At 38.1% G+C, this 18,375-nt stretch overlaps 1 protein-coding gene across 11 annotated transcripts in view; it reads left to right on the top strand.

Annotated features, from left to right (window-relative positions):
* Positions 1 to 18,375, top strand: part of TENM4 (teneurin transmembrane protein 4) — a 4,497,462-nt gene that overhangs the window by 4,236,919 nt on the left and 242,168 nt on the right. The window lies entirely within an intron of this gene.

The following is an 18,375-nucleotide window of genomic DNA, read 5'->3' as shown; positions in this document are numbered from 1 at the left end:
CTTTTTTACCTTGCCTAAAAAAGGCACTATAGGGGTGGCAAGAGCCTTAGCCAGTATCCGGAATCCCAAGGGCGACAGGTGCAGGCCATCTCTGTCAAAGCATCGTGGTCTGTTGATCATGTCATCCCAGACAGACAGATACTGGATCCCCTTAGAATGACACCAGAAGCTTAGTCAATTGTTGAAGTCAATCATTTTGTCCTTGTACTGTGGTATCATTCTGGATGATGGCAGGATGGTACTCAGGGCTAGGGTCATAACTGCCTGGGTTATAAGATTGGAGAGCTCATCCGTGTTTCTTTTCATGTAGTCCAGGGAGGTACGTCTCAGGTCATTCACACCAACATGGACAATGACAGAGTCATATTTGTACTTGTTGTGGAGTGACCTGAGTTTGTGCGTTATGTGGCAGATCCTGGCACCCGACAGGCAGCGGACAGTAACTTTCTCCGTGTTTAGCCTGGTGAGTGGAACATCAGTGTGCCTGACTATAGAGTCACCTATGACTAGAGTGTTGGGTACGTTGAATAACATTAATTTTTGCATTGCAAAACAAACATTTGTTTGCAATGTGATGTACGTAATATTAGTGAAGTAGTCTTAATTATGTTAATTAGATTTATTCACCTCTATTACACTATTAAAACTTTGTTGTCAAGAAGTGTTGATAGTATTTTCCATCTGCAACCTAGATTTTCTCTGAAGCATCATGATAGGTTCATAGGTTCAGATTCGGGTTTAGCAGTGTTAACAGTCCTTGAATTAGGTGACAGCTGTTTATTTTCCACTGTCTGGGTTTTCTGCCTGGTCTGTCCTCATTTCTTGAATGCGTTGCTCTATCTGTTTCATGTAAAGATTAGTGCCATTTGTTGAAGATTACATTTGTTTGCAATGTGATGTACGTAATATTAGTGAAGTAGTCTTAATTATATTTTAAAGTTACTTTAAATAGTCAAACAGAATTAATGTTGCAATGGTTTCATTAGGAATACTGTATAGATTTATGTGACTTTTCATAGTGTCAATTAATAAACCGGACAATTTAATGCACATGTTCTTTTTCCTTAGATGAATCACTACTCTTTTAGCTGTAAAACAGTCATTTGAAGTGACCTGACCTCTTACATAAAATTTTATGTTACTTTTGCTTTGTACTGTGCCATTCTTGTCACAAGGTTTAATGTCATTCATAAGTTTTAATTACTAACAGTTTTCATTGATTTATATTATTTATTAATGGAGAATAAATACTAAGGATGTGGTACTGTATCATACTGTACACAAGTAGCCACATTTCCTGTACCTGACACTGATCCGTGTTTTCAGAGTTCTGTTTTTGTATATAGTCAGACCTTAATGTAGTTGAACATGTGTACAATTCATAGTAGGTAGTGACCTGAGAAAAATGTAGCCACCAGCCGTTAAAGAAATTAGAATTCAGGTACCAGATGCATTCACAAATATAGGAGGTGCATCAGTGTGTGCTTGCCTGTTAAAATAAAATAGGGTATGCCCACTCTTTCTAATACCTTTCCATAATCAGTCTGCAGAAGTTACTTCCATTCAGCAGAGTCTCAAAGTCAGACATTATTTGGGTTTTGAGTTTCAGTAAGTAAAAGGAGAGAGAAGAACATTATTCTCTTTATGTAAGATATTTTTGAAGTTTATATTTGCACCATATAAGGAAATATTAAAATATTTCCACAAATGCAGTAATAACATCATACACAGAGACAAGGAAGATTCATGCAGCTGCTCTCTTAATGTCAAATAGAAAAGAATTACAGAGAGTGAACAGTGCCAGGAGCAGTAATGCAACTATCAAAAAAAGGTAGAAAGTAAGGAATTTTGTGAATTCTTTTTGGAGGAACCCATATCCTGTAATGTATGCCTGCTATGTCTGACATCAAGACCTGTTCAATTGTCTTTTTTCCTTCATTGTAAAGAGGGTATTTATAATGTTGGCTGACTAACAATGAAATCTAATAGATCGTACTTTTGGAGGTAACATGCCTCTCGCAGCCTTTCCTGTATGCTATGGATATGCTTTTCTGTTTGTTACTTCCCGGGGAGCCGTAATTCTCTGATGACTAGCTTGAGGCATTTTAAATTCTCTGTATCATGGAATACACTGAATCATAAAACCAAGTTAAGCTACCATGTCATACTTCAAGCTATGTAATTTCCCATGTTACTGCAGTACATCTGCTGTTTTTTTTTTCTTTCCTGGAGTGTACACCTTCTCCAGTCATTATAGCTTTCACTTAGCAACCATCATTGGCACCTGATCTGAATTGTTCTACTTCCCATGCTAATTCTGAACACGTGCTGCATTTTCTACGGAGACTGGAGACCGCCATGTTAAGATGAGTTAGTTATGTTAAGATGAGTTAGTTATGTACAGTACTTGTTGTACAACTGCAACTTACAAAATGTCTCATTCAAAAGGGATATTTGCTATATTTAATGTCCTATTGGTTAGACATTCATATCATATATTATGGGGCTGACTTCTTTTCCATACAGATCCTGCACAGGAAAGAACTACAGACTGTAGGAACTACCTCTTGGCCCCTTGACAAAAATGTGATTCATTTGTGGTTGACACTAAAATCGTACAATCTTGAAAGTTTTGAGTTTGCAGCAATACATCAAAATTCATAAGATGCTCAGACACTTAAAAAGCATTTTTGTAAAGGAGCTTTCCCCTCCCCCTCCTCTGACAGGGGATACTGTGCCTCCAGCACCACTGCTGAGTTGCATTTCTGAGAAGGATCCTATCCTCTCTTTTAATTGAAAAGAATTGTTGAGATCAGTGAATGGAAATGTCCATAGAGAAGAATTTTCTCAGTGGGATCTGCTTAGAAGTTTGCTTTCTGAGTATCAGCATCAATGTATTGCACCTGCTGCCTGATGAGAAAGTGCTGAAGCTCTGTTGCAGTGGTAAGTATGCTTTATAAGTATGTTTTACATAGATACTCCATTATTTTATTAATATTGATTGTTGCATTGTCCTTAGTAAGATTTATGAATTACCAGAATTATACATCATGAAGTGCAAGAAAATTAAGTCTTTCAGGATGATTCTGCTTCCATGAGAGCTGACCTGCATTAAAAGTAACATACCAGTGGAAATGTATATGTAGTGCAAGGAACGTAGTGATTATGCTCCAATATCCAAAAAAAGACAAGTCAGTTATGCGCTACTATAATGCGAGACATGATCTTAACAAATGTTAAGCATCACTGCTTAACTTGTTAAGGTCATGCCTCATAGAAGGCATTCAAATCTGCTTGCACTAACCAGAAAAAGACAACAGCAGAATTAAAAACATATTTTTCTGCCTGCTGTACATACCAATAATGTGTCCCACACTTCCTCTCAGAATCTTAGAAAGTAGCTAGAATAACAAGATGCCTGTTCCCCTGCATTTTCTGAAGGATATGAAGTCTGAACCTGAATTGAATATCATTACTTAGTGAATTCAGTCCTCAGTGATTTGTATGAATACCGAATATTTTGTGACTGTGAGGAACAGATCAAACATATAAGGCAAAAATTCATACATTCTGTGAAAATCTGGACATTTGAGAGGTATGCCAAGATGAGTGTAAATATAAAGGATTGTGTTACACTGTCTTCCTGACAGTGCTTGCTAAGTACTTTACAGCTTTGAGAACCGGCAAAATACATCGGGCTTTTTTCTTTTTCTTTTTTTGTGTAACTAGTAGTATATGGTGCACATAGAGCTCCATGCACTACAAAGAATTGTAATCAATTCTTCGATCATAACTCTTAATTATGTGTTCTGGACATGGGCGCCAAGATCCATCTCAAGCTTCTGTCTCAAGGTGAGTTTTGTGGCATCCATGTCTCGAACACATAATAACTAAGGTATGACTGGCAAGCCGATCATAGTCCTCCCTGTCATACATGTAAATATTAGTTCACTCCGTTAAAAGAAATCCTTATTTTTCATTAGTTTCTTCTTCGAGCTTTATGTAACAAAGATGTTAGGCTAAATAGTTAAAAATGTCGGACTTCTTGTATAACCAAATCATTAAACGGCTGGGGGGGGGGGGTTCACAGAAAGAAAAAGAAAATCTCATTACTATGCATTGGTACTGCTTGTCTTTAGAATGATGAATTTACATGTTGTAGTTATGTTTCTCTTCTACTTTTCATATCAGTTTCTATTTTCACATGTATGTTTCAGTCCAGCTTTATAGAGAGTACCTCACTAAGAAATCCCATTTTGCTGATGAGAGACCAGAAACTAACAGAGAAGAATGTAGCCCGCAAAGGCAGTTAACAAGTCAATAAGGGTCTTGCATGACAAGAGTTATTTTTTATACCAAGGGTGTTTGATATAAGCTAATCAGGTGACTGAGTATAGTAATTAGAAGTGCAAGAACATGATTAGTGGTGTGATGAAAAGTAATAGAATTAAATCACCGAAGGGGTAGTGCAGGCTCAACATCATTAGAGAACATCTCCAAAGTGGACTTATAGTTCATATTTAGTACTAAGCTAACTGCTCTTCTGAGCCATAATTATCCCTTGTGAAACTCAAACCCTGCACCTTGTGTTTGTAAGACCAACACCTTAACCATTAGGCCACCCTCCCAACCCCTTACTCTTCCTTTTTCACTCAATTCCTTACTTCTATCAATTTCTCTCCGTTGGCTTTCTCTTTAAATATACAATAGACCTGCTCTTCCCTGACTTTTTATTGCAATTCCTGTTTGTGTTATACTAACTTACCATTAATTTCTCTATAAACTGGATAACATTTCTTTAATTATTAACACATTGCCATATAACTTGCATCTATTCTTAACTAATATTTTCATACTCTGTATTATTATTTGTTTTAATTGTTTAAAATGTATTCATTTTTTTGTATTATTAAAACTGTAAAATTCTTAGTCTTAAAATTGGTTAATTTTTATCTGCCCTTGCCCATGTATGCTTAGTGTAGACACAGTCACTTGTATAGTAAAATACAACTGTGGGGGAGATTGCAAACAAAGAGCCCTCCCAGTGTCCTACTGCTGTGCGTATGCACACACACACACACACACACACACACACACACACACACACACACACACACACACACACACACACACACTATAGCAAAGGGATCTGCTCTTGATTCTCAGTCATAGTGTTGTTACTTAGCAGAAATGTGTTCACCACAATTAAGATCTCATGACTGTAGTCGTAAGATGCTGTGCCATGTGCCAGTGCAAAATGTGGTGCATGTATCTAATCACACTCAAAAAATGACTGTGTTAACAGCAGAACATCTAACGAGTTATGTACACTGGAAGTGTGTTGTGCATAGCTGATGTCCACAAGCAGAGTGTTACACATTTTTACAAAAATAAATTGCTGTGAGTAACACGCTATTCCTTTTGTGCAGAATACAGATTTCCTGTTAAGGTAAATGTGTAGTAACTAGAATGAAACATGTCTTCAGAAATGTTACATGAATGAACAATTTTCTTGGTGAGTGGTTTAAGCTTTTAGCTGTGAAAAACAGAGCTAGAGCTATATAATGAAGTAAAAGATTTGTATGTTATTGGGGAATGATTAGTTTGTGAGTTTAAATCTGACACACTTACAATGCTGAAGAAGAGCTACCTGATAGTAATTAAAAAAAAGAAAAAGGTAGAAGAGGAAACATGGATCTAAAAGTAACCTATTCTGTTAGGGTGGTGATATCCTTTCTATGCTTTAATAATTTGCATATGCAGCATCCAACTGCTTACTATATGTTGTGGTTAAATGCTTTGCTGTTTATGAAGCTGCATGCAATAAACAAGGAATGCACATATGGAAACCAAAGGAGCTTTGGAACACTTGAAAACCAATGAGAATTCCGGGTAGTGCAGTGTGCAGTTTTTGAGTCGCCTAGTTCGTTCCCCACTTGTCTTACAATAATTTTCAGAAGCCTCTTTTTTGTTTAATGAGCTTGCCTTTTGTTTCCAAATCAGCTTGTTTCATGAAATGGTGTGCTGTCTAAGCCTGTAAGTATGAGCCCATTTTTCTTTTAGACTGTTACAAATCTTCTTGCATAGAGGAATTATGCTTCTGGCACAGAGTAATATAATAAATGGTGTCATACCATCCATCAGAGATACAATACTGCTTCAGCATAAATGCTTTTTATGTGCTGAAACTCATAGCTTGACACCCCTTTTGCTTAAAGTATCTTATCTCAGTATGAGGCATGCATAAATGAAAGCTTAGCAACTCACACAGAAATTATGTTTACACACGTGTGTGTGTGTGTGTGTGTGTGTGTGTGTGTGTGTGTGTGTGTGTGTGTGTGTGTGTGTGTGTTTTAATCTGCGGAATATGTGTGGTGGTCAGCTGTGTAATAAAGGACATATTTTGCACTATAGGTTTTGGAAGCAAGTTTTGTGATGAATAGCAAAATATTCTCCTGAATCATTCAGTACAAGGTATTTCATTTATTACTCAAGAAGAACTACACATTATTCCATTTATCTGTTTTTTTTCTGTATTTTGTGGTTTGAATTACTGTTCCCTATTCATTTCACTGAATTGTAATAGTTGCAAAAATAGTCTCTTAAATAGATTTTTCATATGGTGTGCATATCATTTTATAAATTGGCTTTTAGGCAATTTTCTACTGTTATTTACTTTTGTGGTATTAACTTTTTTTGGCCACATGCCTTCAAGCACCCTCAGATCATACTCTAAATCCATTCATTCCTTTTCAGGGTTAAAGCCAGGCCATTCATTTTCTGATGAAGGTGAGAGGCCTGCATTTCATATGTTGTCAGATCTGAGCGGGAGTATAATGACTAATCCATTCCTCTCAAGCAGCAGAAGTGAACTGTCATATTTGCGAGCTACACAACCACCCATATAACCCCTCCCAGTCACATCTGTAAGGCTCACTATAGCTCCTGCAGGGGGATGCATGCATACAACTACACATGCCATTCCCCCTGGTTACATGCAGTATGCTATCACCCTAAACCATGGTGTTATATGCCAAACTCCCAACAGTCCTGGAGGGGTCAACAGTGAAGTTGGCTGGCTCACCCAACTTCTTAGTATGGTCGAGCCGACATTGACCATACACTCCCACTTTCCCTTTTACCCATCTTTTCCACCTTCCAGTACCATTAATTGAACATGGGTTTATGTGGCATAGCCAGGGCTTCATGTCTGTATGCCACAAAGCCATCTTTTGTAATATTATTTTCGTAGTATGAAGAGGGGTATTTTCAGCTTTGCCAGTTTTATCATTTAATTTATTTATTTATTTATTTTTAGGTTTGTGTCAGTTTGGCTGTTAATGCTATTTTCTGACTGGTTGGTTATGGTTCTGATTTTCCTTTAGTTTTTATTATTTTGTTCTGATTCATTAATTCTGATTTTGTTGAATTTCATTTTTAAGGGGTCAATGTATGTGAGTAGTATATTCTTTGTGTGTGTATGTGTGTGTGCAGTACTTGAAGTTTCATTTTTCATTTCTGCTTGTTGATGTAAATGGCGTTGTGTTATTGGTTAAGGGTCTAGAAAGGTGAGGAGTGGTTGAAAATGCATGCAGACTGGTGACGAATCCTTGATAATGAATTTAGACTTGTAATAATATTTATATTTATGTGTGTTTGTGTAAGTATATATATATATATATATATATATATATATATATATATATATATATATATATATATATATATATATATATATATCCTCACCCCCTTTTTCCCATTTTGTACATGGGGTTGAGGCGTCACCTTCAACAGTGACAATCATCTCGAGCCAAGGTTTACACCACCATGTGGTTAGCCCTGCCATGGTAGTTCATCTGTACCACTCACTTCCACCTACAGCCCATTTTTAGTGTCTCTAATCCACCTACCTTTGGAATGTGGGAGGAAACCGGAGCACCCAGAGAAACTCAAGCATATGTGTATGTGAGGGAGCTTCAACTCTCATACCCTGTGTGATGACAGTTAGTGTGTGTGTGTGTGTGTGTGTGTGTGTGTGTGTGTGTGTGTGTGTGTGTGTGTGTGTGTGTGTGTGTGTGTGTGTGCACACACACACACACACACACACAGACACACACACTGTCAACTGTAGGACTATTCAGTGAAACTAACAGTTGATGAAACAAGAGCATTAGAAAAGCAAGTAAAAACCTGACCAGCCAAGGGATCCCATACATAGATAAATCTGGAATTGTTGTGTGATAAGCAAAATATATTATCCTTTAAGTTTAGAAAATGAATGTCTCACTCCTACAGTATATTTTATTTTGTTTTATTTATTTTAGTTTGGAATGTTGTTTCCTGCACTTGTCAGGGGATGTGATAATTAAATAGTTTGTCTGTTGAATAGGGATTTATATATTTTTGTAAGATCTTTTTGAGTAAGCTGTCTTCTGAGTGGCTTTCAGCTATAGTCCTGCAATCAGTTTCAATTTTTTTGTAGTGCAGTAAGGGTGTCTTTTAGATACATTAGTCCATTACAACACCAGAATATTTTAGTGTATAGATGTTATCATGAAGACTGTGGTGGCCATGAAACGCATTAATCATGTTGACGTTTAAGCTTGGACCCTGTGTTGTACATTCAGCCAGTCAGCAGAAATTATCAGTGTGGGAAAATATCTAGCTCTACAGCTGTAAAAAAGTATTGATTCCTGATTTGACTGAGGTCTTTACTTGATGTAGCTCTGTCCTTGACTGTTATCTCTTATGACAATTTTTGTAGTTGTGCCTATGACTCAGGTAGTGACTAGAAAGAGTGCTTGAGCATCTCATCTGTTCATTTGAATGAATGAATGAATAAATAAATAAACATATTCAGTTAAGCATGAGTCTGAGAAGACTGCTTCCAGTTTGTGGCTAATGCAGCATTTGAGTGTTTGCTAGGATGCCTAATAAACAACTTGCAGTTGGTAGCTGTGCTTTCAAGGGATATGTACAATCTGTCAGGTCCCATTTTATAATAGACATTTTCAGTGAAAGTATATAATTTCCCTTGAGTTTATGGCTCCAGCGGAGATGCTGTATTAAGTAAGAGTATGCTGGCGTAAAGTACCTTTCATGGGGAGTATGGGGCTTGCCCTCACTTTATTCACAGCTGCTATTTTTTTTTAGACTAAGTAGTTTTATCTAAAATAGCCTGTTGATAGTTTATGATTCAGTGATCCTTATTTCAACACCTTCCAGCCTCCATATGAATTCTTTAGGTTTACTATTACAACACCGACACTGACAGTGCCGACACACATTTCTTCGATAGTCAGATTTGCGAATGTAATGTCGAACTGTACAGAATATAGAATTTAGAATTGCGAATGACATCCCAAGTGTTTTGCACATTTAATGTGACTATACAAACAGCAGTCAAATGTGTGTCGGTATATTGACGTCAGCATCTTAACGTGCTGCGTGCAGTACAAAAGTACATTGAAAGGGACAGTGACATCTACGTGTTAAGTGGAATACCCAAACATCCTTAGACACATATCCAACTGATTTTCCGAATAGGTCGGTGAGTAAAATACAGTGGTATATTATGTTTCACATGTTAAAACTATTTAAATAACATGTTTAACATATCTTTAATCTGCAGGATGCAGAGTTGGCAGGAAATATGAGCACAGACTTGAACGATATTGCCCCCGGTATCATTGGCTTAAACTATGATACAATGTTGTTGTTGTTGTTGTGTCTTTCGTCTTTTCCCGGTTAGGGGTCGCCACAGCGGAACTCCAGTCCGCTAATGATTGGTAGTTGATTTTTATGTGCCGGGTTACCAGCCCTGATGCACAACCTTCAACGAAGGTACGCCCATTCACGCATGCCTCCATGCAGAAGACGCTCTAGCTGAGAATCGAACCGGACAGCGTCTTACTGTGAGGCGACAATGCTACCGCAGCACCACCACCATGGGTTTTCTTAAACTATGATACAATAATCTCCCAAAAAGGGAGAAAGATGTTGTGCATTGATGGCTATGAATACTACTTAGAGAAATGTGCAGGAAATAGGAAATACTGGAGCTGTACATCTAAAATAAGTGAGAAATGTAAGGGGCGATGTATCACTGAAGTAGTTGAAGGCAAAGATATATTAACAAAGTCAACTGCTCACCATCATGCACCTGATGTTAAGTGTGAGCAACTAAACGTGAAGGAGAGAATTAAGCGTAGAGCACAACAAACACTGGAAGAGCCTTGCAAACAGATATTGTTACTACAATGCCTAGCACTGAGGCTTTAAAACAGAGCGTTCGGAGGCTGAGAAGAAATTCTAATACTAATCCCATTAAGGGTTTAACTTGCTTACATGACCTCAACTCTGATATGTTGCCACTTAAAAACGTGAAGTTTATTGTAGAGCATTGCAGTATTCGTAGTAGTATTCAGGAAATAATATTGTTGACTATGAGCAGTAATTTATCTGTGTTGTGTTCCTCTGAATTTCTGTTAGTGGACGGTACATTTCCCATTAGCACAAGAGAGAGTTGACAAGTGTATACTGTGCATTGCTTATTTGCTGCAGGTGGGTGTACTAAAGTAATACCGGCTGTCTATGCCATTTTACCATCTAAGACGGAGGAATGCTATGATTACTTTTGGGAAACGCTGACTTTATGTGAATGTGTTGAACTTAACCTTAAGCCAGTGATGGTACTGAGCAACTGTGAGAAAGCCGCTGTAAACAGTATCAGAAAAAATCTGCCAGAAAGCATACCAAAAGGTTGTTAGTTCTACCTATGTAAGATTGTCTGGAGACAGATACAGCGAAGTGGGTTATCTTCATTATTTAGTAATGATACTAGGTTTGCATTATTGTGTAAACAAATACCAGCATTGACGTTTGTGAATCCTGAGGATATTGTGGGAACATTTAATGGTATAGAGGCAGCTATGCCTGAAACAGCTAAGGGGTTATATGAGTTCTTCTCCAATAGTTATATATTAGGAAAACCAAAGCGGTATGGCATGAGGAATAGTACATGTGAAAGACAAACCCCATTATTTGATGTCCACTTTTGGAATCATTGTGATATTTGTGACAAAGGTTACCCACATACACAGAACGCGGTGGAAGGATGGCACCGCCGTTTGCGTAGTTTATTAGGAAAAAAACAACTTTTCATTACTGATGTGCTGCATGCCATTATACTAGAACAGAACCACATAGAGGATGTTAAGAGCAGACTACTCTCTTGTGTACCCCCATCTCCAAAGAGACGTAGGCTGATTGATAAAGAAGAAATGTTTAAAAGATTGTTAGTGCGCCGTGACGACTTTAATCCAGAAGGTTTTGTAAAACTAGCAGCTTATCACTGTTCATTCTAGGCTTTATTGTTTATCTCACATTGGAAATCAGTGTTATTATAACGTGCACCTGGAGATTTGCAACACTGAAGTGTATTTGCACTGTATAGGGCTTTGTTCAATATTTGTATCTTCAAAACGTATATCTTTCACTATAACTCTACCAGAGGTGATGGAAGATTGTAAATCACACTGGAGTGGGGAGCGGTATGTAATGCACAGTGATGTAATACATGGAATGTCGAGTAATGGAAGACAGTATCGAATTTGACATTTCACTTCTGTTTTTGACATTTTAACCATCTGCGTAACTGATTCGGAAGTCTGGTATTTCGTTTATATTATCCTCGTTTTTTTAATAGTAAACCAATTTCTTTACACTGGCAAACACTAGAAAGAAGTATACCAAGTGATGTACACTTCCTGAAGGTGAGAATAAAAGGTGTATGTTACAACATAAAGGAATCACAGCCCTGGGAACACTTCCAGGGAGTCTTTGGATGGGGCTACCAATAGCTAGTCTTACAGGTAGGAGAATATATGGAAATTCTTCTGCAAGACTCTGTATGCTAAAGCCAATGCATTTTTTGAAGATGTTTAGCACTGACAAAACACTGTTTGACAACATTGTATTCAAATAAAAATCTCCTGCATGAATCCCAAACACAGATATGCCAGCAGGTACGCATCATGTTCAGAGACATCATCCCTCCCTCTTTGAGAACAAGGCATGAGCCCTGCACAATGGCCATCTGTTATTGGACATACCGGATGTGCCAGCTGAAATCACTGAAGTTTGGAGTGGAACAGAAACTGTCCTGGAAGAGGCAAGAGTAAAATATTTGCCTCGGTTCTGAAAATAGAACAACCCTTATGACTCTTTTCAGTAAAAAGTCTAAACATGCTTGAAGAGCTAAACTAAAGACTGTGTCACTCTTCTTATGTGCATTAAGAAGATGTTGAGGTTGGATGTTTTAGTAGTTTATTGTATACAAATAGATCAGGATTGATGGCAGGAACATTGAACTTAAACATTCTCACTAACTGACTGACTGCATACTTGCATGCTTTCACTCTGGCTGCTCACTCAAAATGGCAGTCTTGCTTGCACGTGCTCAGTACTAATATGCGTGTGATGACTCACTGGAAAGCTTCTTAAAGGTATATCCCACACAGATCTACAGCTTCTCTCTTTACTGAGCTGTCTCATATAAACAATGACATTTGAAGAGGCATGCAATTATACAGACACTAATAAAGAAAAATAACAGTCATGTCCAGGAGGCCGTGTATCTGGAGGTAGGTTTAGAGATGCAACCTGATCTCATGACATAATAGTTAGGACTGGGTTTAGCAACAGGGACAGTCACCGGGGAATGTTCTGTTTGAGGATTTTCAGGGATTTTCTCAGGAATGGGGATTGCTGATGGAATGTTCTCTGGAACAGGAACATTGGACAAGTCACTCTGAGAACTAGAGTCTTTGTCACAGGCAAGATGCTTTCGGACACTGGTAACAAATGCCTCTGTTTTCATCTGAATTCCACTCCTTGTGATTCCACAATGTACTATCTAGGCTCTTGACACAAACCTTTCACAAATCTGATGCGATCAAACCTTTTGATGTCTGCATCCTCACTATCTCCCCTTTTTGTAAAGAACGGAGCGGTTTACTAGTTTTTATCATAGTAAGACTTCTGGGACTAATGCTTCTTCAGCAGTTGGGCTTTTATTGCTTTGTTGTTTTTTGACACTTGGAACCAGTAAATTACTGCTGATTGGTAGTGTGGTTGAGGTTTGTATCGACATAAGTCTCTGGGCAGGTGAACCACAATGTTTATCACGAGGAACGTTTTTGAGATTTAACAAGTTGAGAAAAACATTGGTATTGTCACATCTGGATTTCTCTAACAGCTGTTTTGCACTGTGAACTGCCCATTCAGCCAAGCCATTTTACTGAGGGCATTCAGGACTACTTGTAATATGAACAAAGTCCCACTCTTCTGCAAATTTCTTAAACGCTGACTAGTTAACTGTGCACCATTGTCATAAATAACTCTGTGCAGACTACCATGAACAGAAAAATTTCACTTCAATTTAGTAATGACGATACTGGAGGTTAAGATTGGGAAGCAGGTCAATCTCGAACCAATCTGAATAAGAGTATAGTAATATCAAATAAGACCACTCCACTCAAAGATATCTGTGGCTACTGTCAACCAAGGTAGTTCAGGAATCTGGCTTAACTGAAGTGTTTTTTTTTTTTTTTTTTTGTTGATGTGGCTTTGTACTATTACATACTGAACAAGATGAAAGTACTTTCTCAATATCTCTTAACAGTGAAGGTCAAAATACTAGACCTCTCACCCTCCTTTTGGTAGAATCAGTTCCCGGGTGGCCACGACGCAAAATCTTGATGTAATCTTGTTGCAAGTACTTTGGAACAATCACTTTAGGAGGTTTCGTGATGATACCATTGTCTGACAAAATGTCATCTCTGTAAAGAAAATAAGGTTGCACTTCTACTGGTAAACAAGATTATTTTGAAGGAGTTCTGGAGAACTGGATCTGAAGCTGTGCGAGTTTTGAGCTCATCAAGACGTGTGGAAGAAAAAATTTTACTTCCATGATCTCAAAATCAAGTTGCTCATTTGCATGCTGGTCAGTGTTTTTTCTGGGCAATCTGGATAAAGTATCAGCAAGATAAAGAAGTTTGCCTTTTGTGTAAGCAAGACTGAAATTGTGCTTTTGCAATTTGGGCATCATGCGTTGAAGTCTAGCTGGCGCTGTATGCACAGGCTTTCTCAAAATAGTAACAAGAGGTTGGTGGTCAGTTTTGATCTGGATAGGTCAACCATAAATATAATTATGGAGCTTCGAGCATGCAAACATGATTGCCAAAAGCTCTTTCTCAATCTGAGCATACTGCATCTCGGTCTGGGTAAGAGTTCTTGAAGCATAGGCTACTGGTCCACCCTCTTGAAGAATAACTACACATAGACCAAATTTAGAGGCATCACAGGAAAGAGTAACTGATTTGTGAACATCATAGTAGCTGAGAGTTGGTGGGTTAGCAATTTTCTGTTTAAGGACATCAAATACTCTTTGGTGCTGTCCTGACCATGACCAAATTACATCTTTGGGTGTCAGCTCCCCTAGCAGTGCTGAAAGTTGACTTAAATCTGGAATGACCATGCCAAGAAAATGTTGTAGGACTTTATCATTGTCTGGAGCTGGCATCTCGAGAATTGCTGTTTGCTTGGAAGGATCTGGTCGTAAGCCGAAACTGGCAAACAAGTGACCAACATAAGTAACTTCTCATAGCCTGAATTCGCACTTCTGAGGGTTCAGTTTAAGATTAATTTCATGTGCTGTTTCCAGAGGTTCTCAAGGTTTCTGTCATGTTCAACTTCACCATTGCCTCCTACTAGAATATCGTCTATAATATAAACACATGGATAGCCAGAAAAAAAATTGCTCCATTGCATGTTGAAAGACTTCACTGGCAGAATTTATCTCAAATGGCATTCTCAGAAATCTGTATCTTCCAAAAGGCTTACTGAATGTGGTTAACAATTAATATTTTCGTCATGCAAAATTTGCCAATATGAACTCTTTGCATCTAAGACAGAAAAAAACAGTGACATTTGGCATAAGAGCAGCAACCTCCTTGACTGTGTGTATTGGATAATGAGGTCTTTTTAATATATTGTTCAGAGCTCTTGGATCAGTACATATTCTAATATCATCTGAGCTTTTCTTATCAGCTATTACCAAGGAGGATACCCATTCAGTAGGTTCTTCTTCTGGACAAATTACTCCTAGCTGCACCATGTTGTCTAGCTCGGCTTTGACTCTGCTCTGCATAGCTACTGGAACTTTCCATGCTGGTCTGATAACTGGGCTGACCTGTAGATCTAACTTCAGAGAGTACACAACTGGTAGTTTGACTAGTTTGTCTGCAAAAATATCAGCATACTCAGAAAAAATAGTCTGTGCAAAATTTGAGCTGTTGCCATTCAGGCTTAGATGGTGAACGTCTTTATTAAGTGAAATCAATCCCATTCTCAAACTGTCTCTGAGGCCTAATAATGACTGAATGTGTCTCTTGACTACAAAAAATTGCAAGTCATAGCTGTTCCCAGCAGAGTAACATGAAAGCACTTCTGAGCCATTGGTTTGAATCTCTTCACCACCATAAGCAACAAGCTTTGCACACTTTGTCAAATCAAGTTGTTCTGCAGCTTTTACTCTAGCAAATGTTTCTGCTGACATAATATTACACCTTGAGCCAGTATCTACTTTGAACTTTATGGGACTCTCATTAATCCAGACAGTGTAAAAGATTTAATCCTTTGCCCACAAATCTATTGCATTAACTGTTTCACCAAGCAGACACACTATCAACATAAAAAAGTAGGGTTGCAGCTTTCTAATTGCTCAACTTGCCTCTTGGAATGCCCTCTTTTAATAAAAGAATGCACCTTATTTGATTTGCAAACCCTTTTGAAATGATTCCATTTATTGCAAGAATGACACTTCTGACCAAAAGCTAAGCACTTTTCTATTTTGGGTTTGTGATTTCCACCACAGTTACAACAATTGACTCACCCTTATGTTTATGCTTTACTAACATGTCCGCTTCACAGAGCATGCTGTAGACTTTGCTGGAAAGACTTTGGGTTTCCCAGGGACTTTTACAGGACCTGTAGGAGTTACCGTCTACTTGGGCCTGTTTCTTTTAACCACATGCTGCATACTATCAACATGAGCTTTGTTACTGTGCCTTCCACTGCTATTCTCATTTGTAAGCATACTTGTGTGCTTTTCTATAAGCTTGTATATCTAACAAATTTCAGCAGCCTTATTTAAAGTTAAATCACTGTTTCGAAGCAAAATCTTTCTCATAGTGTCATTATTAATACCACACCCAAGCCTGTCTTTTATCAACTCATCTCTCAAATCACCAAATCTGCATGTTTTAGCCTTGTTTCTCAAGTCAGTTATATATGCTGCAAAAGCTTCACCAGGTTTTTGCTTCCTTGTGTAAAATAAGTCCCTTTCCATTGTAATATACATTTGGGGGTTGTACATTTCTCTAAATTTACATTTTTAAGCACTCAGGGTCTTCCCTTGTTTCAGTCGGTACCACTATATTGTGGTCTTCCCCCTCTCCTGCAAACATAGCAGGTGCATGCACAAATTAATGTTCTCTTTCAGTGGCCTCTGAACCAGCTAAATTAAGCAGAATAAATGCCTTTGTATGTGCGTCTTTGTCAGAAAAAGCAGCCTGTATGAAAATATCACATTCCTGCTCAAACACTCTCCAATTTTCTGCAATATGTTATCAAACACAAGCGGTGTGGGTCTGCGAAATCCTTCTGCCACGCCCACAGATTATTGTAAAAATCAATGCAAAATGGCCCTTATAATTATGTACGAACATGCACACAGACCAGGTACTTGGAATAATAATGAAATGCACAATAAACTCTTTGAAATAATGTACTCTGTGAAATATGCTTTGAAATAACCGTACCTTGCAAAATATTCTTTAAAATGACTGTACTTTGTGAAACAACTGCAGTATAATACCGCACACACTTGCAAACATTTGCACACTTTGGATATTTAGAATAGCTTTAGTTAATACAAAAAAGTAGTACATAGTGAAAAAATATGGTCGTTTTTCCCTTTTTTGTAGATTTTATGTGATTCAGATATTGTTTCAAACATTCTCATAATTATTTCTTATTTTTATCAGTATGTTGCAGTTTCAGACATTTTGTTTAATAAGAAATTTGTTTTGAGCATTCTGAGTGCTTCGTTTTATATCTATAGCAAAATAAATCATTTAAACAAGTTTTAGTACCTGGAATTTGTTTCTGACCTGTTTTGCGAGTCATTTGAGTGGATCCACTCCTGTATATTCCTCCAACTTTAACCGGTTGCCTCATGGCTGTAACGCTGGATCCCATTCTGACACCATGTCACTCTTCTTATGTGCATTAAGAAGACGTTGAGGCTTGGGTGTTCGTTTAAGTAGTTTATTATATACAAATACATCAGTATGGATGGCAGGAACATGAAACTTAAATGAAGACTCTAACTGACTGACTACCTACTTGCATGCTCTCACTGTGGCTACTCACTCAAAATGGCGCTCTTGCTTGCACGTGCTCAATACTTATATGCATGTACTGACTCACTGGAAAGCTTCTTTGTGAAGGCTCCTTGTGTCTGAAAGAATCATGGTGATTTCTTCTTTCTGTTTTTTAATATTTCCTACAATCTCTAACATCCTTTGTGTGTATGCACTCCTCCAGACATCCTTTGAAAGGCCTTCATACTTATCACTGGTCCACCATTTAGGATGTTTCTGTCCAAGGACTGATGAGCTCCAGGATGTGGCAAAGCATGACTAGACATATTTGACCCTTTCTGATGGTTCTCCAACTAGGAAAGACTAGAAGAAATTTCCCCAGTGGACAGTTGTAGACCATATTCAAGACTACTGTAATGCAGCCATTGGGTCATCCTCTTAGGCCACTTGGCTAACACAAGAGAAGGGCAAAACTGTGTGCAACCTTAACAGTTTTCATATGTGGTAAGGAGGCTTCTTCCTCTTCAGGAGTTAGCTAGACTTGGAAGAAGAGGAGGAAGTGGTGGAAGAAGTGACCTAGAGAACTTCCAAAGTGATAGAAGGCTGGGCTGTTTCCTGTTAATGCACTTATTGACCAGATCTCATGTGTCTGCCCAAACAGTAATTCTCCCTTAAGTTGAGCATTCAAGATGTTGTCACTAAGTTCCTCCTTAAGCCGTTCCATCTAGTGTGTTGACACACAGCTGAACCTGCAGTCATAGCCAGAGCATCTGCTTAATCAAAGTTGCAGAATTCTTTATGGTAGCCCACCTTGGAAGCTACTGACAGAATTTACACGGGTGTTATTTTTGTTCAGAATCAGAAGGTTCTTCAGTTTTTCCAGCACCTTATGTACATGATGAAGGTAGAGATGAATAGATGAAAGCCG

Source organism: Protopterus annectens, chromosome 5.part0 (genome assembly GCF_019279795.1).
Source record: "Protopterus annectens isolate FY-2018-M chromosome 5.part0, PAN1.0, whole genome shotgun sequence".
Lineage (NCBI taxonomy): Eukaryota > Metazoa > Chordata > Ceratodontiformes > Protopteridae > Protopterus > Protopterus annectens.
This window is presented reverse-complemented; position numbering and strand designations above follow the sequence as displayed.